This window comes from Enoplosus armatus, chromosome 15 (genome assembly GCF_043641665.1).
Source record: "Enoplosus armatus isolate fEnoArm2 chromosome 15, fEnoArm2.hap1, whole genome shotgun sequence".
NCBI lineage: Eukaryota > Metazoa > Chordata > Actinopteri > Centrarchiformes > Enoplosidae > Enoplosus > Enoplosus armatus.
In genome coordinates, this window is record NC_092194.1 from 14,786,664 (window position 1) to 14,796,514 (window position 9,851).

The following is a 9,851-nucleotide window of genomic DNA, read 5'->3' on the forward strand; positions in this document are numbered from 1 at the left end:
TTAAAGGTCTCTTGGTCAGAGTAAAAAGGAAGCTAATGTGTTCACACTCAGATAAAAAAAGATGCCAACATTGCGTCTTTCCATTTTTAGCATGAAGAAGCTAATTGTGATGCAACATGACGAAAATCCACATGATGAGAATACAGAGTTTATATGGCTCTTCTTCTAACCAGACCCCCAATCTCATCTATGTCATCCATCACCATGGAAACAAGAGAGCACGGGACAAAACGGGTGGGGAACCCGGCCTGTGGGAGGGGAAGAAGAAGAAGAAGAAGAAAAAGAAGAAGAAGAAGAAGAAGAAGAAGAAGAAGAAGAAGAAGAAGAAGAAGAAGAAGAAGAAGAAGAAGAAGAAGAAGAAGAGATCTGATCTGGCAGGACCTGACAGGTGAAAGCAGCTCGGCGTGTATTCATGTCAGGCACACACACATGCTGCTGCGACAATCCCAGTCTTTCTGTCTTGCATACAGTCCACACACACACACTGGGACGCGAGATAATAATAATGATGATAATGTCTTTCTATTTCAGCATAAAGGTCGTTCATTCATTCCAGCAAAATCAACTTGTCTAAGAATAGAAACCACAGCCTTTACAATACTGGGTGGTTAATATGTCAGCTTAGTCTCACAGCCAGCCACCACCCTGTGTGTGTGTGTGTGTGTGTGTGTGTGTGTGTGTGTGTGTGTGTGTGTTTTGCTGTAACATCTGTGTTGGAAGTCTGTTGAGAGTGGCAGAGGGGCGCGCTGTAGGCGTTCAGACATCTTGTTGCACAGAGCTGTTGCGTGCAGACAAACAAAAAACAACGAACAAACTTGCAGCAGTTTGCCGACATGTCTGCGAGTAAAATGTTTATGGCTGACGAATAGAAACCTCAGTGTTATATGCTATAGTTTGTGCCTTCCTCCTCTTCTCTCTCAGGTTTTGTAGATGTCTGTTGGTAACTGTAGATGAGGGTCTAACCCATCAAGTCACTAACCTTTACCCACTCGCTCAGCTGTGATGAAATGAACCAATTATCTCTCGTCCTCCATTAGAGAGGGCATAACTCATGTAGGGTTCACTGGCTAAAAGCTCACCATCTTCACTATGACCCCGTCCACTTGACCCTTTGACTCTTTGTCTTCACCTTTTACAACTGTGATACTAAATCAAGAACGATTACACATATACAGGAGCATCACAGCCAGGGTCAATATCAGTCGCCAGTCCTGGTAGCAAATGTGCAAAGGAGAAGTTGCGGAGCAGCAACAATAAAACTAGTTCTTCTTAATTCAAGTTTAATTTAAGTTACATGTAATAATTCAATTTTAAGCAAAGATCATCATTCAAATTTTACTTTCTTTATATTCACCAACTATAACAACAAAATTTCCCAGAAATATTTCTTCATCGTATTATTTATCTAAAAAAAAGAAAGAAAGAAATATCAGTTGATATATTGTTAATGGATTTAGTATTATTAGTATTATTAGCCCTCCCTTTCCTGTCATGGTTGTTTCTGTCTGCAATATCAATAAAGACTTCATTTACTCTGCATTTCCTTAAAGCTGCAATAATCAATATTTTTATATTAACGACGGATCAAATGACTACATGTGATGTGAAAGGTGTTTCAGCTTATTGTTTGGGTTTTAGGGTTCACTCTCACTGCCCTCATAAACCTTGTCTCCAGCCGCAGCAGGCAGCTGTTTTCAGTGAAAAAGCTCTAAAAACATTCTGTACACTTCCTGCTCAGCGCCAAACAGCAGGCAGACACAGTTAGCGACTAGCTGGTGAACACAGTGGAGCACTTAGCAGCTGAAGAGCCAGATATTTGACTTGGTTGAGACCAAAACAGAGCTAAAAAAGAGAGTGAATATTGGGCTTAGATTTGTCTCCGTAAATGCTTGATGTGTAAAAAAGCAACTAACTTGTTTGCTAAGTTGATGATATGTCAATGTTCACAGCTTGTTTCTATTGCCCCCAAGCAGCCAAAAATCACTTAATGCACATTTAATTAATGTATCTTTCCTGCTACTCTCAACCTTTAATGCTGCGTCTGTGTATGTGTGTTTACATGTGTATGGTTGTGTACTTTTCAGTGTGCGTGATGTGATGCACGCGAGACACGCTTGTGATGAGATGCATTAACATGCCTGTTAGTCACAGCTCGGACAGCTGTACACATGCAGAGACGCCTTCATATTGACTGTTTTACAACTAGACCGGGGTGTATCTCTGTCTCTGTGAGAACAGAAAGACGGAAAGTCCCTCAAATTACATCCAAATCCTTTAGTTTTAGGTTTTTCTCTCTCCCCTATTTCTTTACTTTCTCACCCTATTAAATCTCTCTCTCTCACTCTGGCTCTCTACATGCCTTCATGTCTCAAACATCACTTCTCTGTCTCTCTCATCTCGCTTTCTCTTTGTATGTCACTCCTCTTTTATCCCTTCCCCCTCTTTGTCATATGCCTCTCTGTACTCTCCATCTCTTCCTCCCTCACCAGCCCACTCTTCATTAATTTACCCCTCTCTCTTCTTCTTGCCCTGCACTCTATTTCCCACATTTCTTCCTACATTTTTCTTCTTTTACTCTGTATTGCTGGTTCCTGTTACCTCCGTATTTAGATGCTTCCCTTTAGCTTGTTTTCTTTCTGATCTATCTCTCTATCTGTCTATCTAATATGCATGGATCCCTGTGTGCTCACTCGCACAGACTCACTTAAAGCCTAAATGGCTCAATCTGAGACCCCCCCCCCCTGTAATTGAAGGCTTACAGAGAGCCATTTCAATCTGAAAGTCAAGCATGCCTTTGCAATCCTGGGTAAATTATAGTGCAACAGAAGATAAGGCTTCACACACACATCACATCAGCACGTGAAACTGAAATGGAGGCCTGGATCTTGGTTGTGAAAATTAACCTCTACTGTCTCCTTTCCTTCCATTTACTGTAAACCAGTGGTTGTTGGAAATTTTCTTTTATATCTTTCCTTCCGTATAACTTTACTCTCATTGTAAAATCTTTGTTTAAGTAGTCATTTGTGTAAAATCCCATCAGGAGGGAATCTCTTCAGTATGGATAAGAAGAACACTCTCAACCAATAATGAGGTTTATGTACAAATAGGTATGTAAGTACTGTTTTACAACAGACATGAAAAAATTTGAGCGTGCAACCTAAACTCAATATTTCAATGTAACAGATATACTTTCAGGTAGGATTTTCTTTTCCTAATATGCAGATTAAATGGTATCGCACTTTCTTAAAGTTGGGGGACTTTTAAGAGACATGGTCTTCCTGACTTTTAGTGCCCTGAATGAAAAACACCGGATCCTACATTTCCCATGATTCAATTCAATAGCATCTCTTTGTTAAACCTTCCATTCCTGGTGCATGACCGGGTTATTTTCTCAGACTCCCTCCAGCAAAACAGAAAACATTAGACCACTGTTTTCACAGGCTGTGAAGTGTAGGACCCTAAACTGAATTTGATGTTCAAAATCTGTGGACTTCCCCTTTAAAGAAAGCTCTATCTCCAATGGCCGTCTCTCAGGAAAAAAAAAACCCTGGGCATTAAATGATAAGATTAAAGCACATAAATGCCTTTGCTACAATTCTGGGTTTTACAATTGCTTCCAATGCCAAAGCTGCTTTCAAATGAAAAGGCCATCAACAGCAGATAAAGCAGACATGTTTAGGGAAAACCACTAGGGACAACCCAGATGCAGATGATTCAGAGAGAGGGGATGCTATGAAGTGAGAAAGTATGTCAGTGACTGAAATAAAACGCAGCTGAAGTGGAAGGAAAGAAGAAAAAAAAGGGTTTTTGCAAACGTCTCTGTCTTTTCCTTCCATTGCCCTCTGGTGGGTTTTAACACACATTCTGTGGCTTCTTGGAGCACTTTAACACACACACACAAAGGACACATTTACACACAATAAGTTGGACAACCCAGATAGTCTAAAATTGGACACCTCATATTCAATCATTTATTACTGGGGAGAGGAACATAAGAAAGACATGGGATTAGTGAGAGAAAAACATAGATGGGGAGAGAGAGAGAGACATACAGTGGACTGACAGAGAGAGAGAGACAGAATGAGAGTAATGTAGAAGTAGAGCATGGTTAACCAACTCTGATTTGTCTTCAGTGTTACATCTCTCACTAGGACATGAAGTGTGGTAAAAGAAGCTTCTTAAAGGATAAGCCTGGTATTATTCTGCATTTTTCTTATTTCCAAAAAAATCCATGAAAAGACCAAAACCAACAAAGCGTCTCTGAATGCTTTCTGGCTTCGCTACCGTGTCTGTGTCACTCAACCCCGAGCCCATACGTTACCGTTAAGATGGGTCACAAATATTGTTTAACTTTTAAGTAATTTCCTAAAATGGCTGGACATTGTAGTTTACTACAAACAGGAGTAAATACTGCATTTGTTGAGGACTATTTTCAGCTGTGGATTAATACACATTTGGTCCACCAGCGAGTATTCACAGCAGGAAAACTGTGTATGTGGGATTGACTTAAAATAAACTACAGTGCCCATGTTCATAGTAAAGAAGGTCTGCTGGGATGTCTGTCAGTCAGTCAACCACTTTGGTCCAGATTGAAATAAACTACTAGATGGACATTTTGAAATGACATTCATGGACCCCGGAGGATGAATCTTTGGTGACCTATTAAACTTCCTCTAGCGCCAGTGAAATGTCTCAACAACTACTGGATGCATCGCCATGAAAATTGGCACAGACGCTAATGTTCCCCTCAGGATGAATTGTAATAACTTTGGTGATCCCTCAACATTTCATCTAGCGCCATCTTCTGGTCAAATTTGTCCTGTTTTTGGATTTATGACTACATACATTTTAATATTGATTTGTAAATGTTTGCATGCTAACACTTGAAACAAATATGGTAAACATGGTAAACATTATAAATAAAATCAGCAATTTAGTATTGTCATTGTGAGCATGATAGCATCCTGACATTAGCATTTAGCTCTATGAACTACTGTGCCTAAATACAGTCTCACAGAGCAGCTAGCATGGCTGTAGACTCGTAGAATCACAGAGGAATAAGATCTATGGCAATACTTGTTGGTAGGATTTATTTATTTACTCTCTCAGACACACACTCCACTTCTTCCCTTTCATCAATTTCTGTTGCTTCTTTCTTCCAGGAAAATTGCTGCATTCTTAACCTGCTTTTGCTCATTTTAACACACTTTCACACACCCACAAAGTGCATGCAGCGGTCTTCCTGTAAAGCCCTCTGATGTCTGAAGCTGCTTTGCATGATTCAGGAGGAGAGCCAGGGGAGACAAGACCTCTTCATCTGACTTCACATATTAGCAGCAGCCTGAGTGAGGAGAGGGGGCGAGAGAGATGAAGACAGAGCATGGAGAGAGAGAGAGAGAGAGAGAGAGAGAGTGCTGTGGGCACAGTGACCTATATATTCTGCAGAGCTCTATTCAGTGCAAGATACAGTATCACACAGTACTGTACGCACCTGCAGCTCTCCTCTCTGACCTTGGATCAGATCTGGCAGACCTCCATGGGTCAGATTAGGATTGGGGAACACGGAGGAGGTATTTTGTGTAATCTGACCCTCCAGATCAGAGTACATTAGAGAGTGAGGGAGCAGCTGCAGCCAGCGCTGCATGGGAAAGTCACTTTATCTTAAAACCAAAGTGTTATAGTGAGCTCTTTTGGACTTGCTACAGGAACCAGGTTGTTGATGTGCTCATGTGCAGGTGTCTACAGGGAGTATCAAAGGCAAAAGTGATGTATGATCAATATGTATATTTTTGGTACAGCCTGAAAAGTATCATTAAAATAAATACTTTTAAAATAATAAGAGCCAAAATAAATACTGTATTATACAATGTAATCTGAAACTGATTGCTGCACTGGACCCTAACTCTAAACTGCAGAGTAAACTGAACTCCAAACCTCTAAAAGTACATCCTATCCCTTGAGTTGTTGTTTCTTTTACCACCCATGTTGGCAAGTTGAGAAAAGGAGGTTAACAACAAGCTTTGACTCTGTTTATCCCTTCTCTGCCCCACAGCACCCATTCAGCACTGGGGTGTGTAACACCTTTCATATGTCATCATCCTTTAGGATTTGGCAACCAACACTCATCCCACCCCAAGGGGGATCTCTGCTTCACTCTCCACAGATAAGGGACACTGCAGAAAGACAGGGAGGGTGAGAGACAGACAGACAGAAAGCAAGAGACAGATATGGAGATATGGAGGTGTGTGTGTGTGTTTGCATATCAATGTGCCAGCTTGACAGAGTTAAGTTAATCTCGTTATATGATTCTAAGCGAGTGAGTAACTACGGGGCCCTCAGAGAGTTAGAAATTCAAAACTGTGACGAGGAATGTGGGTCAGAAGATCACACAGCAGCTTGTTTCTATGCCAAATCAGACAAAACAAGGCACTTCTGCACTTTTCATTACGCACATCTGACAAGAGTGTGTGTGTCGGTTTTTCTGTGTGCGTTCAAGTCTGTAGTCATTTTGTGTGTGCACGAGAAGTAAGGCATCCCTGCAGCGTGTTCTGTGCTCGCGTGAGCTTTCGCTGCGGCTTTCACGCTAGCTACTGAAATCCAGGTCACATAACACACATCGTAACTCATCGCCAACGTAACCTGCGTGTGTGCATGTTTGTGTGTGTAGGGATACAGGTGTGTGTGTGCGTGTTTTACTCTTGCGTAGGCTTCTGTCTGTCTACATATTTTCACATGTGCAATGCATTCCTGTGTACACTGGGACATCACAATTACAACATATGTAAGGAGGAGCCTGATGCTAACCGTATCCATGGCAACCAGACCAGGAAGATCTCTGTCAGGTGCAGAAACATGTGTGGTTATAAATGTGAGGTTGCAAATAATGATTATTTTATAATATTATTGAAAATCATTCATTACTTTCTCAATTTATCCAATATATCCAAGAGCCCGACGTGACGTATTCAAGCTGCATGTTTCGCCCCAACAGTCTAAAACTCAAAAGATATTCAGCTATATCTGTTTTTAAGATGACTGAAACAGTTCATTGATTATCAAATTAGTTGCCAATTAATTTTCTGTAAATCAACTAATGAGTTAATTGACTAATTGTTTTCAGCTCTTTCATCCATAGGCCACAATCCTTACTGGGGCAGGTGCTCATCCAAAGCGTCTCAATGAGAACACACATTTTTAACATTGACATTCTTCATCAGTAAATTATCAATATTGCTAAAACATCTCATAAGCCAGTAGGAGTTCTGTTTTATCATCACTATGGTCTATGTCTAGTTTTTATGTTATCATCAGTATGTTCATTCATTACATTATCTGAATACCATCTATTTGTTCTATATTTATCTATATCCAGGTCTTTGCTGACCCAGTTTCACCACAGGTTCATTAAAGTTTCATCTAATCTGATCTAATCTAATCGTATTCTCTCCGCAGTGAGCTATGCAGACTTAAAAGGGAAAGGTAAAACCTTGGATCACGGATGAGATATTTGTGCACGAGCTGAGCTTTTACCAATCCAATGAGATTGGTTTTAGCTCTTGTTTTAGTAGTGAATTTACCTTCCAGTCCTGATTTATGGCCATGAACTAGTAGTGACTTAAAGAACGAAGCAAATACGAGCAAGTGAAATGGGTTTCCTGCGCAGGATGTCTATGCTCACAGGATGAATGAATGAATGGATGTATCACAGACAGAAGGTTTGCACTAGAGCTGGAGACTTCAGACTTGAGTTGAGTTGTAAAAAGTAGGACTTGCAACCAGTCTGCCTTGAGACTTGACTGCCTTAAGACTCAACTTGAGACTTGAAGGCAAAAAGCTGAGGAACTGTTGGCTGCTCCAAGCACCGGTACCGTCACTGCATGAATAGATGAAACGGTGGCTGGCTTGACTGCAGTCCAAAAGCAATCTACAACAGTTTAAACACAGCATTCTTGCTATTACTAAGATGGCATTGATTTTTCTTGCTCTGCACTGTCTTCTCCACAGACTTCAAAACTCCGTCTCACGTTTACTAACAGTGGAGGTTGCCAAGCTGTCACTCCGATCGAGACTAGCCAATAGAGAAGGGTCTTTCGTAGGTCCCACCAACGAGATTTCAGTTCCGATTTTTGGATTTGCAAAACTTTTGGATGTGCAAACAAAACTTGAGAGGACAGAATAGAAGACATAAAACAGGTAACATTAGCCTGCCACTCCAAACATCTACAGTAAACTTGAATGGTTTTGTACATACATGATGTGGCACAGGTGGGCAACAAGCTAGGATGTTCCCTGTTTCATGAAAACTTCAGTAAAAATGACTATGAATGAGGTAAATGCTTGAACATACACCCCTGGTAGTTGTGAGTTGAGCTGATTTGACATGAAAGCTTGCAGTTTTTGCAGCCACAGCATTTGTAACCCAGAATTGGTAATGTGGTGAACTGGGTCAGGGTCTGTAGATTACAGAACCAGAGTGACATGGCAGCTGGGAAAGGAATAAAACAAACACCCAAAAAACAGCTAAATGCTGTTAAATCTTGCATATTTCTTGTTCTACCAGCCACCATGGCATGAATATTGGCATAGTTCTTTCAGCTTTTGTATTCTTTAGGTTATTAAAATGCATCTGGGGTTCACTAGCCTCTACAAACATTGGAATCAGAAATGTATTTATGACCAAGATCAGGAGTACCAGGGGCAGAGCAACAGGGAGTGATAGGGGGCCTGGGACTGTTTGCATGGGTCAGATCCTGTCATTACAGGAGTAAAGCTCCCCATCCTGCTGATTCTCTATCAAATATTCACCACCTCCTGCAGAGCTAACATTTAAACACCAACAGCTAGCAGAGAGGGAGGGCAGAGGGAGGCAGGCAGCGCTGGATGGGGGTTGGGGGGGTTAAGGACATTCATAATCCAGAGCAAAGAGAATGCCTGCTCCTATAACCCATCCTCTATTTTGGGAATTGCCTGTCTGTCCCTGCTGTGTCCCCGAACAAGAGCAGCGAAGCAGCTACATCAAAAGACGATGCTTTTAGAGCAGCATTTGGCCATTTTATGTCTTAAAGGCCATGAAACATGAATTCATTGTACATCTGAGAAAGAGAGCGTAGATGTGGATGTTCTTTGGGGGTATAACGGGAGGATTGAGTCTCTTGAATTCGGGCTAAAGAACCAAGCCTATTATTAGCTCCATCTAAACGCTGCCAACTGGAGCGCATGTGTGTGTTTGTGTGTGTGCCAAACACATCAGCCATCGAAAAAAAAAACATTAAATCCAAAGAGCAACGTGTGCCTGTCCTCACTCTGATACAGATTAGATGCGCGCACACACACACACACACACACACACACACACACACATACACACACACATACTCATAATGAGATTTAAACATTCAATTCCATTATTTTGGCAGGGGGTGTGGTGTTAAAGGGTTTGCTCAGGCAACGCTGTCCTGACATCCTGAAACGAGCTTGTGCATTTGTGCTCCCATAATGCTCTTCATCTATTCCAGCTCTCCTCTGGAGGCTGAATGTGTGTCAGGGATGAATTTTGCATATGTATGAGGAGGAAGAGGAGGAGGAGGAGGAGGAGGAAGGAATCGGGGCAGGAAAGTGGAGCATCATGACCAGGAGTTTCTATTGATCCACAGAGGAGAGGATGAACCTGCACAGCTTCACTGTGACCTTTACCTGAAAACTAATGCACAGTCCAGATGACACATTACAAGCAACTACTGCAGCTTTCACTCAGCAGTGATCTAAAGCTGACACTGTTTACTTCTCCTGTCTGGTTTAAACTAATTAAATGTGTTTTCAGTCCGTACAGTGTTTGCAATTTTCTTCCGTTT